The sequence below is a fragment of the Gracilinanus agilis genome, chromosome 2, assembly GCF_016433145.1.
Source record: "Gracilinanus agilis isolate LMUSP501 chromosome 2, AgileGrace, whole genome shotgun sequence".
NCBI lineage: Eukaryota > Metazoa > Chordata > Mammalia > Didelphimorphia > Didelphidae > Gracilinanus > Gracilinanus agilis.
The window spans coordinates 402,189,450-402,206,213 of NC_058131.1; the positions used below are offsets into that span (position 1 = coordinate 402,189,450).

A 16,764-nucleotide genomic window follows, 5' to 3' on the forward strand; every position below is an offset into this window, starting at 1 on the left:
AAAGTCCTCCAGATGCTATTCTTTTCTGAAGAAATCCTTTTGATTGCATCAAGTGTCCACATAAAATAAAGGTCTTTCAACACTCTATCCAGTGACCCAAAAGAGATTGACCTAAGAATCCATAAAGGAAAAATGAAAAGATCAAACCAACCCTAGAGAAGCAGTTTAACAAACAAGTCACTATATTAATCAGTTTTGTGAGAACTTCAAATGGAAAATGTACTGAGACTATGAGCTGGGACCAGAACTAAATAGAAATAAGAGAATAGAAAGATATAATGAATTTGTGAAATTGTTCCAAGATTCCAAGATACTCCCCAACACAAAACCCAACCTCTTAACACTACAGTCTCTGAAAAATAAAAAAAAACACTTCAGGTTTCATTAAGAACAATAGCAAGATGCACCATGAGCAACAATAGATCCATATGCTCTCCATGCAAATTAAGTGTTGATACCATTAAGCTCCAGAAAAATAAATTGGTAGAAAAACTAATTGGATATTCAAGTCATCAACTATTTACGAAATGCTTACTACATGCCTAAGATCATGCTAAATATTGGGAATACAAATACAAGAAGAAAGCTAAGTCAGGCTCTCAAGGACTAGAGGAAGACAACATATAAAAGGAGGCTAAAGGGAATTAGAGTACAGAAAGATCAAAGCAGAAGCAGATTCATCTAAGAAGGCTACAAGTTAACTGATAAAGAGCCCAAATGCTGTACTCAGAAAATGTACAGACTTAGATAAAAGACTTCCCCATGTTGAGTATAGATTCTCTTTGGAGGACAGAGATAAGAAATGCACAGCATGAAGTGTGCATGGAGTATAATCTGTAGTACTGAAAAGAATATACTGATTGGTGTAATCATGAATCCATTAGAACAATGAATTATACTCTTATTAAAAATCCTAATAAGTTTGTTCTCCATGTATGTTTATTTGAATAAAATTAATTGTGTTTTATACATATAAGTTTGAAAATAATGATATAATTATGCTGTAATTTGAGAATTACATTTTGAGAAGTAAATAAATGAACACTACTTCATCCTAAGAGTTGCTAAGTCTGAGGGCAAAAGAAAATGAATCTTAGCAAACATGGCTTCAGAAAAATAGTGTAGCTTATTAATAAATAGTCAAAACCAAAGAGAAACTAGTGTCTCTGATGTGAGAAGCAGATTCAGTTGGACAGGGGATGAGGAATATAAAAATGAAGGGAGCAATAGACCCCTTCCTGCAGAGGGAGTCTTCTGAGCCTTTGATCAAAGTCTTAATTAACAATACTCTATTTCCCACATACCCTTTTAAGGCTTTGAATAATAAAATACTTCAATATAAAATTTGGACCTAGAAAAGAAAGACACTTGGTGGTGTAGTGCTACAAATTTAATATATCAATAAAACTTTCTCCTAAAGCAAAAAGAAAAAACAAGATAGTTTTATGAGAAGATAAAGAGAATGTGGAATCAAATCAGGGAAGAATGTAGTTTTGTCAAGGAGAAGGGAGGAGTGTAGGTTAAAATAACTGTGATGGTAGAGACAAAAAAAGTATCAGAGGCATGAGTTATTTTGGCCACACATGTTTCCTATTTTCAAGCTTAATTGCCAGTGTTCTGTGTATTTGTGTCCATTCTTCCTAAAGACACTATGGGTATCTGTGGGAAAGTGAGTCTCAATTTGTGAGTAGTGGAAGGAATGAAAGGATATTTCATAGCTACTATGATTTCTCAGTAGAACAAATGTCACCTATAGTGCTAATAAATCCTGATGTCACAAAGGGAAATTAATTCAATAAAATTAGATATTTGTGAAATGGAGAATGAAGCTTCTGGGGAGTAAATAGAAAATATTTCTGGGAATTTTTCAAAAGTTTTTTTTGAAATTGCTAATAAAGACTATCTCAGGTAGACAAATTGAAACTTACCTTCCCAGAAGGTTCTGGAACTGCCTCCTGCTGCTGACCTCTGTCCCCCAAACAAGGAGGGAAGTTGGGGCTGAAGGCCATTAGGTCCCTCTTAGCTGCTCCCTCTCCAGAGCAAACATTTGGCCTTCGCTGCTGAGAATAAGACAAGCTCCCCATATCGCTGGAACACACTATAGTTGGCTTTCTTGGACAATAGAGGCCCTCTGGAGGCGCAGAGCACCTTATTGCCACATAGAATAGCAAGCTCAGCACCAATAAACTAGAAACCGAGCATATACCTACAATCAAATACATGTTAATATCCACCAGCGGTGCCTCTTTCTTAACCCCCTCTTTGACCTCTGCACGAACTGAACTAGAGGTTTTCAGCATTTGTCTGCTTGCCACCAGGGATACTATCACAGTAGCTGTGGTAGATAGCACAGGATCCCCATGATCCTTCACCAACACCAGCAGTGTCTGCCTCGGTCCGTCAAATTCCTCCAGAGCCCGCGTCGTGCTGACCTCACCAGTGTACAGACCCACCCGAAAAGGGCTGCGACCAGCTCCCACTTCCGACAGGAGTTCATAAGACAGCCACGCATTATATCCTGAATCTGCATCCACAGCTCGAACCTTCGCCACCACATGGCCCGCAGTCACCGAATGAGCCACCAGCTCTGTCACTGGACTAACGCCAGCGTCAGGCTGTAGCACTACCGGCGCGTTGTCATTCTCATCAAGCACAAATACCTGCAGGCTCACATTGCTGCCCAGTGAGGGGACGCCAGAGTCTCGGGCGCTCACCTGGAACTGCAGCAGCTCCAGCTCCTCGTGGTCCAAAGGTTGCAGGGCATACACTTTCCCGCTCTCTGAGTGCACAGACACATAACTAGACAGTGGACGCACCCCTACTAGCCTCTCCACTAACGAGTAAGTCACCAACGCGTTCTCCTCTGCATCCGGATCGGACGCAGACACTGTGAAGATGTGACAGCCTGGTGGATTGTTCTCTTTCATAAACACCGTGTATAAAGTCTGCTCGAAGGCAGGTGCGTTATCGTTCACGTCACCGATGTTCACTGACACACTGGCCGTGGTCCACAGAGCTGGCGCCCCACCATCCCTCGCTGTTACTACAAGTTCATAAGCGGGCAAAGTCTCATGGTCCACCTGGCCCTCAAGGACCAGCGAATAGTAATTCCTGAAAGTGGACACCAGCGTGAAGGGCCCAGGAGGTGACAAAGAGCAAGTCACCTGCCCATTAGCGCCAGAGTCATGGTCAGACACACTGATAAGGGCAATAACTGTGCCTGGAGGTGCATCCTCTCTAACGGGAAGTAATAGTGATGTCATTGCAACTTCTGGGGCATTATCGTTGATATCCAGGACTTCGATCAGAACTGTACAATGGCCAACCAAGGGAGGAGTCCCCTTATCAGTCGCCTCTACCTGGAATTCAAATAGTTTTGTTTCTTCGAAATCTATATTCCCTTTTATCTTGATCTCACCATTTACTTGGTCTATGTGAAACTTGTTCTGCACATTGGGGGAAACATCGCTAGTAAATGAATAAATAATTTGCCCATTTAATCCTTCATCCAAATCTGAAGCATTCATTTTCGTCACTAATGTTTCATTCGGCACATTTTCGAATAATCTCACTTTATAAACTGTCTTCTCAAATTCCGGGGTATTGTCATTCACATCCAGTACTGTGATCAGCAATTGAATGGTGCCAGTGAGCTCAGGTGTCCCTCCATCAGTGGCAGTTAGTAATAAATGATGTTCAATGGTTTCCTCTCTATCTAAAGCTTTCTTCAAAACTAGCGTAAGAGAATTCATTTTTTCATCCTTTTTCTTTACATCCAAAGCGAAATATTCATTAGGACTGAGGTTATAAGTCAGCAAAGCATTCTCTCCAATATCGGCATCGGATGCGCCCTCTAGTGGAAAGCTAGAATCTAGTGGACTAGATTCAGAAATAAACAGATTCTTTTGTGTTACGGAGAACACCGGCGGGTTGTCATTAATGTCCTTGATCTCCACCTCCACATGAAAAACCTGTAGCGGCTTGTCGACGATCACCTCCAGGTGGATGCTACAAACAGGGCTGCGACCGCACAGCTCCTCACGGTTGATCCGAGAATCCACAAACAAAATACCATTCTGCCTGTTTACCTCCAGGTAGTCCCGGCGGCCCTTAGACACCACCCGGAAACGTCTCGTCACAAGCTCCCCAACCTCCAGACCCAGATCCTGAGTTATGCGGCCCACGAAAGTACCATGTTTCACTTCTTCCAGCACGGAGTAATGGACCTGGCCGCTCCCTACCTCCCAGACTGTGTGGAAAAGAAAGGAGCATAGCAGATGCTGGAAACCCAGGAGGCCTCTAGACCTTGCAGTCATCTCAAATCCCTTTTTTCTGCCCTTGGACCAACCTTCTGTCTCTCACAAATACGTAGGATTACTTACGATTCCTTAAATCTCCATCTCAGGCAGTCCCTGGTTTTCAGCTCTTCTGGGATGGTGATGGAAAGGAGCCTCTATCTTCCCAGTAAGGAAAATTAGTGTTTTTTCTGTGTATAGTAAAATTCTTGGTATACAGCGACACTCTGTGGATTAGTTATGTAAGTGAGATCTGCCTATTTTTATTATCTTATGTAGTTTAAAATTTTTAATATCTTACTAAAAACTTGTAAATAAAAAGTAATGCAACCAGTTAATTTTACTTGGAAAATATTTACATTTAAATTCATTAACTTCAAGAAAAATATCCATTACAATTTTTCAGTCTTTTCTTCTGGATTCTCATAAAAATTCCTTGAACATTCATTATTATGCTGATGCTTGTCCATCTATTCCTCTTATATTGTCGCAGATAATGAGCACTCCGTTCTACCAATTACTTTCTAGATTATTTTCTTTCCCTTTTAGATATTTTGAATCATCTTATGATTGCAAAACTTTCTCATATTCACTGAAGACTATATTATGCCAATATATTTTGAAAATAATAGCTATTTATTTACTGAGTAAATGTCCAGTAGTATTGGCTATTGTAACTTTTCAATAATGTGTCCTCAAGAAAATGTCTTCATTTTCAAAAGGAAAGATTTTTTGAGGCCAGGATTCCTCTGACATAATGTTACATTTTCTTAAAAGAGCTAATTTTGGCAACAAAGTATTTAGAGTTAGAAAGTACCACTTACTTAGCCTCATCCCTTATCTTACAAATTCTGGAGTCCCAAAAATGTTGTCTATGATCATAAAGACAGTAAGTAGAAGAGCAAAAATTTTAACTCAGATACAGGATTATCCCCATTGTACAATGATAAGTGGTGGTAAGAAAAATAGATTGAAACAGATTTAAGAGATGTTGAGAATGAGTTATCAACAAGATTCAGTAATTAATGGTCTATAAGAGATAATTTAGAGGAAAGAATAAAAAATAACTTCAAGGATTTGAGGTTTAATAAATGATGATGACAATGATAATAATGATGATGATAAACAGATTAACTGAAATTAGAAAGAACTAGTAGTTCTTTCTAGTAGTAGTGGGGGAGGAAGTAAAAGAAAAATCTTTCCATTTGGAACATATTAAATTCAAGGTGATGAGGAAGGGTATATTCAGAAGTGATGGTTATATAGACATTAAATGTATTACTAAACTTTCTTTCAAAAGTTGAATGGCCAGTACTATCAGATGTTGCCAGGAGATCAACAACAATGAATACTAGAAACCATTTGCACACATAGTTGATGATAAAGAATTGTGATATACAAAATATAAGCCTTTTATTTTTTAATTCCATAAAAGTAATAAACAAGATATGGTTTTAGTTGCAAGAAGCAGATATGGAATTTGGAATTTATATTGTTAAGGAACTTATATGTGATGGATTACATAAAATAATCAGTTGCTCATCAGAAAGATTTATGGGTACACATGTGACAGCAGTATTGAGAATTAATCTCTCATGAAGATATTTATCATATATTTTTTCAGAAATAAACATCCTGAAATTCACAGAAGCAAGAACTGAAATGTTACAAATTGGATCTGTCCTATAGAAATTGTTTTAATGGTCTGCCTCTAGAAATGTCAGCAACACTTTTTAGATTTTATTTTTCTAAATTCCATGTAAATTTTTAAAAATATTTTTTAATTTTTTGAATTCCAAGTCTCTTCCTTCCTCTCCTTTCCCTAACTTGATAAGACAAGTAATTTGATATCATTTTTTATGTGAAATCCTGCAAAACATATTTCAATATTAGTCACATCAGCAACTTCTTCTTGAAAGGAATAATAATTCCTAAGTAATTTCAACTATAAACTATTACCAAAGTTGTCCTTCACTTATGATGACTTTAAGACATTTGGGAAACACTTGAAAAGACATGAAATGCCACATTTATTTTAAACCAATAAAATAGCTAACATTTATATAATAATCACTATGTGCCAGGCACTGTGCTAAACACAATAACTCTGCAAAGGTGGTGCTATTATTATAATCTCATTTTACAGATGAGGAATCTGAGGCAAACAGCCAGTGAGGGAGTAGGAAGAAGGAGTATCCAGAGTCACAGATCTAGTAAGTGTCTGAGGTTAGATTTAAACTCAAGTCTTCCTAACACTAGGCCCTGCTCTCCATCCACAATGACACCTATTTTCTCCATCCCACCAAAAAAAAAATGCTAGCTAAAATATATCATGTATACTATATTTAACTTATACAATATATGATATATTTTATTTATATGGAGAATACATCATGCAAAATGCTAGACAAATCAAAAGCTGGAATTAAAGTCAACAGAAAAAATAGCACCAATCTCAGATATGTAGACAATACTACTCTGATGTCAGAAAGTGAAAAAGAATTTAGAAGCCTCTTCATGAGAGTGAAATAGGATAGTGTAAAAGCTGCCTTGAACCTTAACATTAACAACAACAACAACAAACTAAGATCTTGGCAACTGATCCCATCACTTCCTGGTAAATAGAGGGAGAAGAAATGGAAGCTTTGTCAGATTTTATATCCTTGGACTCAAAGATCACTACAGATGATGACATTTGCCATGAAATTAAAAGACATTTGCTCCTTGGAAGGAAAACTGTGGCAAATCTGAACAGCATACTTAAAAGCAAAGACATCACTTTGCTGACACACCTACAGTCAAAGATATGGTTTTTCTTATGACTTCAAGAGTTGGACCATAAGAAAGCACAGAATCAATGCTTTCAAACTATGGTACTGTAGAAGATTTTGGAGTGTCCCTTGTACAGCAATGAAATCAAATCAATCAATACTTGAAGAAATTAATTCTGACTATTCACTGGAAAGTCAAATACTGAAGCTGAAGCTTAAATACTTTGGCCATGTAATGAGAAAACAGGACGTATGGGAAAACACACAGCTGTTGAAAAAGATTGAAAGCAAAGAGAAAAGGAGACAGCAGAGGTTGAGATGGCTAGATAGTGTCATAGAAACAATTATCATGAAATTGGACAGACTTTGAGAGATAGTAGAGAGTAGAAGAACCTGGTCTGCTATGGTCCATGGAGACGTTATGAGTTGGACATGACTGAATATCTGAACAACAACAACATACTATATCAGGATAATATTACTAGAGAAAAGAGTGTGTAATTGTGGATAAACTAAATACAGTCCAGCTTGAACAAGAATCACCCTTTTAAAAATATTATTATATTATTAGAATTACAGTTTCCCACAAAGTGAAATTCCATCAAAGAGAACTATGGGAAGAAAAGCATAGTTGACAGGGTAGAGTTGACATTTTTCCACATTAGCACAAAATTGGTCACAAGGATGAAATTTGCAAAGGAATTTCTCAAAAACAAGACTCCCCAAATAAAAAGATGGTTTATTCTGCCTCTACTACATTTATAGATCAAACCTCTGGCATCAATTTGTTAACATTGCATTCCTTTGAAAAGTTCCTTTCCTCAGTAATTATAGTGCTTCCAAATTTGAATTTTATTCTTAAAAAAGCTTGTAATATTATTAAATTGTTTTCTTGATTGTATAAAGCAATACTCTGGACACTGTACTTCAAAAAATATTTATAACTGGTTTTTTCAAAGGTAATGGCAGAAGAAAAATACAAATAGCATGTACTTTGTTCATCAGTCATGTGTAACTTCACATGCTTGATGTTCAACAAAAAATTAATGAAGGATAATACATAACACATCAGAACAAGGGCTTTAGCAATAGATTAGTAAACTTTGCAGTCAACAGTTATTTATTCTCTTCCTACCAAATGATCCCTCATGACACCTTCATAGAGACATCTCAAAAATTGGTGGATTGCTCGTTTTACTCAGTATTGTGTCTTAAATACTTACCTCCTTTATATTCCTAGGATGTCATTCCTTCTGCCAGTTGCTACATCTATGGACTAGTAGGTACAAACTAAGGACAGTAACAACTCCCTTTCATTAATACACTATCTTGACCCTATTCTCTTGGATTAAGAATGATCTCATACTATAGTTGGGTGACCATAAAATTGATCCAATTATCTGGGAAATGTTTTATGAAAACTTTCTTTAAAAAGAGAGGCAGAAAGAATCTTTAACCACATTTACTAGTAATCATCCCTCTTCTCCCTCTTCTCCCCATGCAAAACAGACAAGGGCCCAGATTTTTAAAAACATTGTGTCCATAAGAAGGAAGAAGCTTTTGTAAAACTAAAGCATTTATTCAGTCATGTATAGAGCATCTATGTGATTTCAATAATCAAATGTCCAGAATATTATAAACATTTAGAATCTACTGAATAATTAAGTCATGTTGTTTTCTTTCATCCTAATAGTTAATATCTTTTAGGCAGAGAGTGAGTTTTTCCCATTCTGAAAAGTTCTTAAATGAAGACACATTATAGTAAAATATTTTCACTTCACTACCAATGGCAAAATAGTATGAAAAGCAATGTATCTAGAGTTAGATAACATAAGTTCAATTTCTGGCACTGTACTTATTGCCTAGAAGACCTTAAGCAAGTTACAGCCTCTCTAGACCTCATTGTCTTCCCCTTTGAAATAAATGATTGGGATTAGCTGAGCTCAAAAAATCCTATCCATATTTAAATACATACACTCACTTAAATTTTTATTGATTAATTAATAAAAATTTTCCATGGTTACATGATTCATGTTCTTTCCCTCTCCTCCTCCCACCCCTCTCCCATAGCCTACTCACAACTCCACTGGGTTTTACATGTGTCATTGATTAAAACCTATTTCCATATTACTGATGTTTGCACTAGGGTGATCGTTTAGAATCTACATTCCCAATCATATCCCCATCAACCCATACATGCACTCACTTTAAATTGCAATTAAGGAATTTGGCATTAAACACATGGGTTTTCATATTTTAAAAAATCTTTGGGAAAATATTTCTCAATACAACAAATGAAAACAAAGCAAATATGTTCGTGACTGTTTCCTATTAGCACCATAATCATTACTGCCAAACCAGGAATAACTACTGAAAAAGTTATTAAATCTTTAATGAGAATAGATTTAATGTCAATACTAGAATGTGAGCCTTTAAAATGTCACATGAGACTTTTATTTGACCAGAAGTTCTTGGTCTTGGCATAGACTCATCAATCCCAGAAAATTCTGAAAGTTTAAAAAAATAGGAAAATCTACAATATCCCTGCCCCTCTCTCACAAAAAAGGAAAAACAAACACTTAAAGGACATCCTTATCAACAGAAATGTAGAAATAATAAGAAATATGAAATTTTGGCATTAATTTACCACGTGCATAACGTAAATGAGGCATTTGCTTCCTCCTCATATTGTTCTTATTGAAAATGAATACATTTCATATAAGGTAGTCTAACAATTTGCATACAATACCAATTTTAAAGAACTTTCGAATTAAGTTAAAAGCATAGCAGCTCAAAAGCAGCAGAATTTTGGAAGTGAACTATTTTATAATTTTAAAGAAAGCCTTTTAAGGGAACCATCTATTTGTAAGTTTTGTCTTAAAATTTCAACTACTTCGAGTTTACTGAATATGGCTGAAGATGAACTTCAAATATAGGTGAGAACTCAAGGCATACCACAAACGCAGGGCACCCAAATTTGAAATGAAAGGTAGAAAAATAGTCCTAATAGACTTCTAAAAATTAAAATATAACAATTAACAATATTTTTCTTAATTCTTAAAGGTATAAATGATGTGGAAAGGAGAACATTCAGTTCCTCCAAACTTACTTTCCAAACCCAGTGAGGAAACTGAAAATGGTTCTTCTATAGGAACAGTCAATTCTCCAAACAAACAAGAAACAAAGTCTTAGCTTCCAAACACCTTGGAAGGCTAAACTAACCTGCTGTTGCTCAGCTCTTCTTTCAGAACTAGGACATGTAGGAAAGTTGGGGCTGAAAGCCATGAAGTCATTCTTGGACACCCCATCTGCAGAGCACACCTTCTGTCGTTGTTGCTGGGAATATGACCAGCTTCCAACAGTGCCGGAGCACACTTTCGTGGACTTGCGAGACCCATATGCACATTGATGGGATGCCGCGTAACTCAGAGATGCATAGAGCAGCAGACTCAGCATCAGCAGGCTTGACACGGAGCAGATGGCAACGATCAGATAAACGTTCACATCTACTAGAGTCGCCTTCCTATCTCGTGCCCCATCTCTGGCCACTCTAGATGACCCTTTGAGCATCTGTCCGCTCTCTACTAAAGACACTGTCACCGTGGCAGTCGCAGAAAGAAAAGGCTCCCCGTGGTCCTTCACCAGCACCAAGAGCACATGCCTCAGTCCGTCTGACTCTTCCAAGGTCCTTGTAGTGCTTGATCTCACCCGTATACAGACCCACTGGAAAAGGATTCCTTCCAGTTCCCACCTCTGGCAGCAGCTCATAAGACAGCCATGCATTTTAGCCAGAATCTGCATCCACTGCCCGATCTTCGCCACAACATGTCCAGCTGCCACTGACTGTGGATCAAGTTCAGTCACTGGACTGCCACCAGACTGGGCCCCAACCTGAGGCAGAAACACTATTGGCGGGTTGTCGTTCTCGTCCAGCACAAACACTTGGAGGCTCACGTTGCCACCTAAGGGAGGGAAACCAGCATCCTGGGCGCTCACTTGAAACTGCAGCAACTCCAGCTCCTCGTGGTCCAGGGGCTGCAAGGCGTAAACTTTCCCGTTTTCCGAGTGCACTGACACATAGCTCGATAGTGGACGCTCTCCAATCCACCGCTCCATTATAGAGTAAGTCACCAGCGCATTCTCCTGCTCATCTGGATCCGATGCGGACACAGTGAAGATGTGACAGCCAGGCGGGTTGTTCTCCTTCACGAACACAGTATATACAGACTGCTCAAATGCAGGTGCGTTGTCGTTCACGTCGCCGATGTCCACTAATACACCGGCTGTGGTGCACAGAGCCGGCATTCCACCATCCCTCGCTGTTACTACCAGTTCATACATCGACACACTCTCACGGTCCACTTGGCCCTCCAGGACCAGCGAGTAGTAATTCTTGAAAGCAACAACTTGAAAAGCCCAGGATGTGACAGCGAGCAAGTCCCTTGCCCATTAGCTCCTGAGTCACGGTCAGACACACTGATGAGGGCGATGACTGTGCCCGGAGAAGCGTCCTCTCTAATAGGCAATGATAGTGAGGTCACGGCCACCTCTGGTGCGTTATCGTTAACGTCTAATACTTTCACCAAAACTTTACAATGACCAGATAATGGTGGCGTTCCTTTGTCCATGGCTATTACGTAAATTTCATATAATTTTATTTCTTCGTGATCCAGTTGTCCTTTTATTCTTATTTCCCCAGTGATGGGATTGATTCTAAATTTTGCAGTTACGTTAGAAGGGGTGTCACTACTGAATGAGTACAAAACTTCTCCATTTACTCCTTCATCGATATCCGAGACATTGAATCTTATCCCTAACGTTCCATTTACCGTATTTTCTAGTAATTTGGCTTTGTAAACTTCCTGATCAAACTCTGGAGCATTATCATTAACATAGAGCACCTCTATCAATAATTGTACTGTTCCTGTGAGCTCTGGCTTTCCCCCATCAGTAGCAGTTAATAATAAAGGAAATTCTGGGATTTCCTCTCTGTCCAAAGATTTCTTAAGGACAAGGGACAAAGACTTACTGAGTTCATCCTTGGTCTTTACATCCAAAGAGAAATATTCATTAGTGCTAAGCCTATAAGTCAGCAAAACATTGGCTTCCACCTCATTGTCAGATGCTCCCTCTAGTGGAAATCTTGAACCCACTACTCTGGATTCGTAAACTAACAGTTTTCTGTGCGTTACTGGGAACACAGGCATATTATCGTTAAAGTCCTTGATCTCCACCTCCACATGGAAAACCTGTAGCGGCTTGTCGACGATCACCTCCAGGTGGATGCTACAAACAGGGCTGCGACCGCACAGCTCCTCAAGGTCGATCCGAGAATCCACCAACAAAATACCATTCTGCCTGTTTACCTCCAAATACTTCCTGTGGCCCTTGGACACAAACCGGAACAGTCTTGTCACAAGGTCCCCAACTTCCAGACCCAGATCCTGCGCTATGCGGCCCACAAACGTACCGTGTCTTGCTTCCTCCTGCACTGAGTAATGGACCTGGCCGCTCCCCACCTCCCAGGTTGTGTGGAGTAGAAGCGAAAGCAGCAGAAGCCGGCTCCCAGGCAGCCTGTCCTCCAATTTATCATCGCAAACCCTATTCAAATGCCTTAATCATTTATCTATCACTCTACAAATTCCAGTAATAAAGCGGATGACGAAAGTCCTTAAGCTCAATGGCAGAGCAATGAGCGCTCTCAGAATTTTTCAGTAAGAAAACTTGGAAGGATGTGGACGATTTTTTTTAATCATAGGGATGAGCTCCCTCCTTTGTTAGAAGGTAGACAGCGACACCATGTGGTCAGTTGACTTTAAAATTTTATTTGAATTATCTATTTTTCGTTTACTCCTGCAGTATTTCCAATTTTTATTTTTCTATTTGAAGACGCTTGAATGGTGTATCTGATAAAATCATCTTTTTACCTTCGCAAAAATTGATTATGTTTGGTTTTAAGGATATGCTGAATTATATTTCTCAAAGCTGGCCCTTTAAAATCTACCATCACCACCACCACCTTTTTCCTCACTCTGAATGGAATTGGAAATTGGCATCAAAATGTAAGGTAAGCCCATATATAGTGTGAGTGGTGAGTCTGAACCTAAGATAGAAATACAAGAAATGCTTAATTCCAAGATGCAAAATCAAACCTGGTCTGCACACCTACCCGAGATTTGACTTTGTGAATCTGGTTTTTATAATAGCTTGAAAAAAGATGTATTTTGGACATAATTTTCCATGCTTTCTCTGCTCGTGAGTAGATCATACTAAGTCTTAAGTAATATTTAGACCTATGCCTCTTTTTACTCATGTGGATATTCAAATATAATTTTTACTTTACCTTCTCCTTCTCCTTAAGGAGACAAGAAAATCCTTAAAAGTCCTATTAAAATTAGTTGCATTTATAAGGTACAAAATGTTTCAGGAATTAGCTTTCTCTGATCCCAACTAGCAAACTATTTTCTCAAACTTCAATTTCAACTAGCATATTTGTTCTATAAAAAGAAAATACTCATTTTCCCATCTACCAACCTAATTAGTAAATGCTATTATAAAAGGTATATCAACATCAATTTTATTTGTTAAAATAAATCCATCTTTAATTTGCTTCAAGTAATCAATATACAAAACCAACAATTGATTTTATTTTAAACAGTGTGAAGAATATGCACATTCGAACTCTCCATTTTCTAATTCAACAACTATTTATGGAACATGTATTTTGTTGAGGACCAAGCTAGGGATTTTTGTGGGAAACAGTGAGTATATGTTAGATCTACTCTCTGGCTTCAAGGTGAATACAAACTTTTTTCATAAATTATAATTATCTATGTTGCATCATACAATCTTAACTATACAAACAAATTTATGTGAGAATAATACCAGCCAAAATAGCATAAAGGGCTAAACAGAATATTATGGAAGGTCAACATATGCGAGAAGATATGAGTGGCCAGTCAAGAAGGAAACTAGTTTTGGCTAAAATCATCCCAAAAAATAGCAGTGAGGTCTTTGCTAGATCTTGAAGAATTAGTGAACAAAGGAAAAGGAAAGATTCTATGCAGGGAGAAGATAATGAGACATAAAAATGAGGGAATTACCTTGCATATACAAAGGGACAGAGAAAAAGTTATGTGTTGGAGAGTAGCTAAGCCTGTATTTCACATTGGCAATATTTAAGGAGATGACAGAATATCTAAATAAAAATTACATGATGGCATTTGGTGGCATGAGACAGGGAGGTGGATAAGAAGCAAAGCTTAAGAAAATGCAGGAATCATAGAATAGTGAGCATGGTTAAATTCACTGAGAAACTTCTAGAGGTGAAAGCAAAAACAAAATATTGGACCAGAAGGGATGTCCATATTTAGGACATGAGAACTAATGAAGAATTCGGAAGAGAGAGATGAAAATCAGACAGATACAGAGAGAAAGACCCAGGGAGAGAACCAAGATAGTTTAGTGCCATAAAAGCCAAGAGAGGAGAATCTTCACAAGCAGGGGAGGAAAATGTTCATGACTGCCAAATGCTTCAGGGCTATCAAAAAGAGTGAGAAGAGGAATGATTTCTGTTTGGATAAGCTAGTGGATTTTTTATTCTACCCACAATTAGGACAATAGCAAATAACTGGCATATAATAAAAATGAGTTTGTATTATTTTTATGTCTCTAAATAGTTTGCAATCTAGAAATATATTTAATTGAAAAGAGAAGTAGATATGCCATTTGGAACATTTATTTTGTTAATAGTTATGAATGTATTGGATTAAATGAAATAATTAGTCAATAGGTAAGCACCAGCTCTGTTATGACCACATCAGAATAATATTGAGAGTTAAAATTTTGTCATAGTTCACTTTCATAAAAAATACTCAAGAATATGTTTTTCTCTTGAATATCTTTGTCTTCAAAGATCCAATAATTTTTCTGACATTTTAAAGATAAACTTATGAGGAAATGGACTTTGCGTTAATGTTTTACCTTTAGAGATTTCAGTCACTTGTTCCTAGGAGAAATGAAAGTTCCTAACAATAATTTTAATTATAAACTATCATCAAGGTTTCCTTTCACATGGGCTCCATTCATAGCAACAATATTTTTTAATATTTTAAGACAGTTGAATAAATACTTAAAAACAATAAAGAGATGTCACACTCATTTGGTTAAAAATAACCAGCATGAAGAGTATAACAATGAAAAATGAAAATAATCCATTTCCCTGGAAGGGATATCAAGAGGAACAAGGGGAAGATTTTTCCAAAAAGTTATAAAATAGCATGGGAAGGACTTGTGATTTCAGCGTGATGAGACTGATCCATCAAAGCAAACCACAACCCAACCAAAGACTTAATCATAAAGTCCTGAGCAAATGTCTACTAAGATATGACTTGATCAGGTTAATTTTAACTGTCAGCTATGAGATTTGAGCCCAACCCTTCCTAATGTTGATCAAGAGTCCATTTCTACTCTTATAGTCACTGTGCTAGGTGCTATGCATATGAGAGACTAAAGTGTAAAGTTCCTTGCCCTCAGTGAGCTTACATTCTATTTAGGGAAACAACATGTATACATATAAGTAAGTATTATATCTATATAAGATAAGTGCAAAATAATTGGAACAGAAACAGCTTTAGGGCATCAGGAAAGGCCCCATGTTAGAAATCAAACTTTAGCTCACCTTTGAAAGAAAATTAGGATTTTGAGTGGCATATGTGAGGAGAGAGTGCATTCGAAAGTAGAGTCACAAAAGTTTAGAGGTGAGGGATAGATATTTATAACACTCTCTCCACTATGTACACTTCCTTAATTTTATAGTTTGCCAATTTAAAAAAAAGGAACTCCACTGTAGAAAACTCTGTACTAGAAATGTATAACAGATATAGTAAAGTTAACAGATTTGTTTTTAGCTGTAAAAAATTCAGCTAAAAATTGAATTCATGTGGAATTAGACTAATTCCTATGAAAATTTTAATTATGTCATTCCTTTAGTAGCATTTAATTCTATTTTGATCATTTTATTAACTTCATATGTGAATATTGCAAGACTATAATTATTTATGACTCCATTTGGGATTTTCTTGGAAAAGATAATGTAGTGGTTTTCCCTTATTTTCTTCTTCAGCTCATTTTATGGATGAAGAACTGAGTCAAACCAGGTTAAGTCACATAGCTTTTAAATATCAGAGGCCAAATTTGAAGTCAGGAAGGTGAGTCTTCTCAACACCATGGTTTTACTCAATCCATTGCTATACCTTGCTGTCCCAAGCTTTTATAATTACCTATAATTGTTCTTTAGTTACCTTTACTATTCTGCCTATAGAAGTAGAGCTGTCATGAGCTTTCTGAGGTTCTGTCCACAAGAAGTAAAAATAGTCACTGATTTCAAACACTTACATATTTAGAAATTAATGGAGAATTTGAATTTTCCAGATTCCTCTTGATATTTGTTACCCTACATATAACAGCTGCATTTCAGCATATCTAGGAGCAATTTTTAAAGGTCGCACAAATTACATTGAATAAGATTATGAAATATTATTTTCTAAAGGTGCAATTTTTGCACATAAAACTATGTAAGCATGTGTCAAACAGAAAATCAGTTCTAATAAAAGTAAATGAAATATTCTAAGTTTTCTTGTGAATATTCAAATGCTTAATATAAAACATTGTATTATAAGGAAACTTCTCCTGTCAAT

General features: G+C 37.2%; 2 pseudogenes; both read right to left on the bottom strand.

Moving 5' to 3' along the window:
* Positions 1 to 343: 343 nt before the first annotated feature.
* Positions 344 to 4,765, bottom strand: LOC123233853 (annotated as a pseudogene).
* A 4,896-nt stretch (positions 4,766 to 9,661) lies between these two features.
* Positions 9,662 to 12,659, bottom strand: LOC123233855 (annotated as a pseudogene).
* Between the last annotated feature and the right edge of the window lie 4,105 nt (positions 12,660 to 16,764).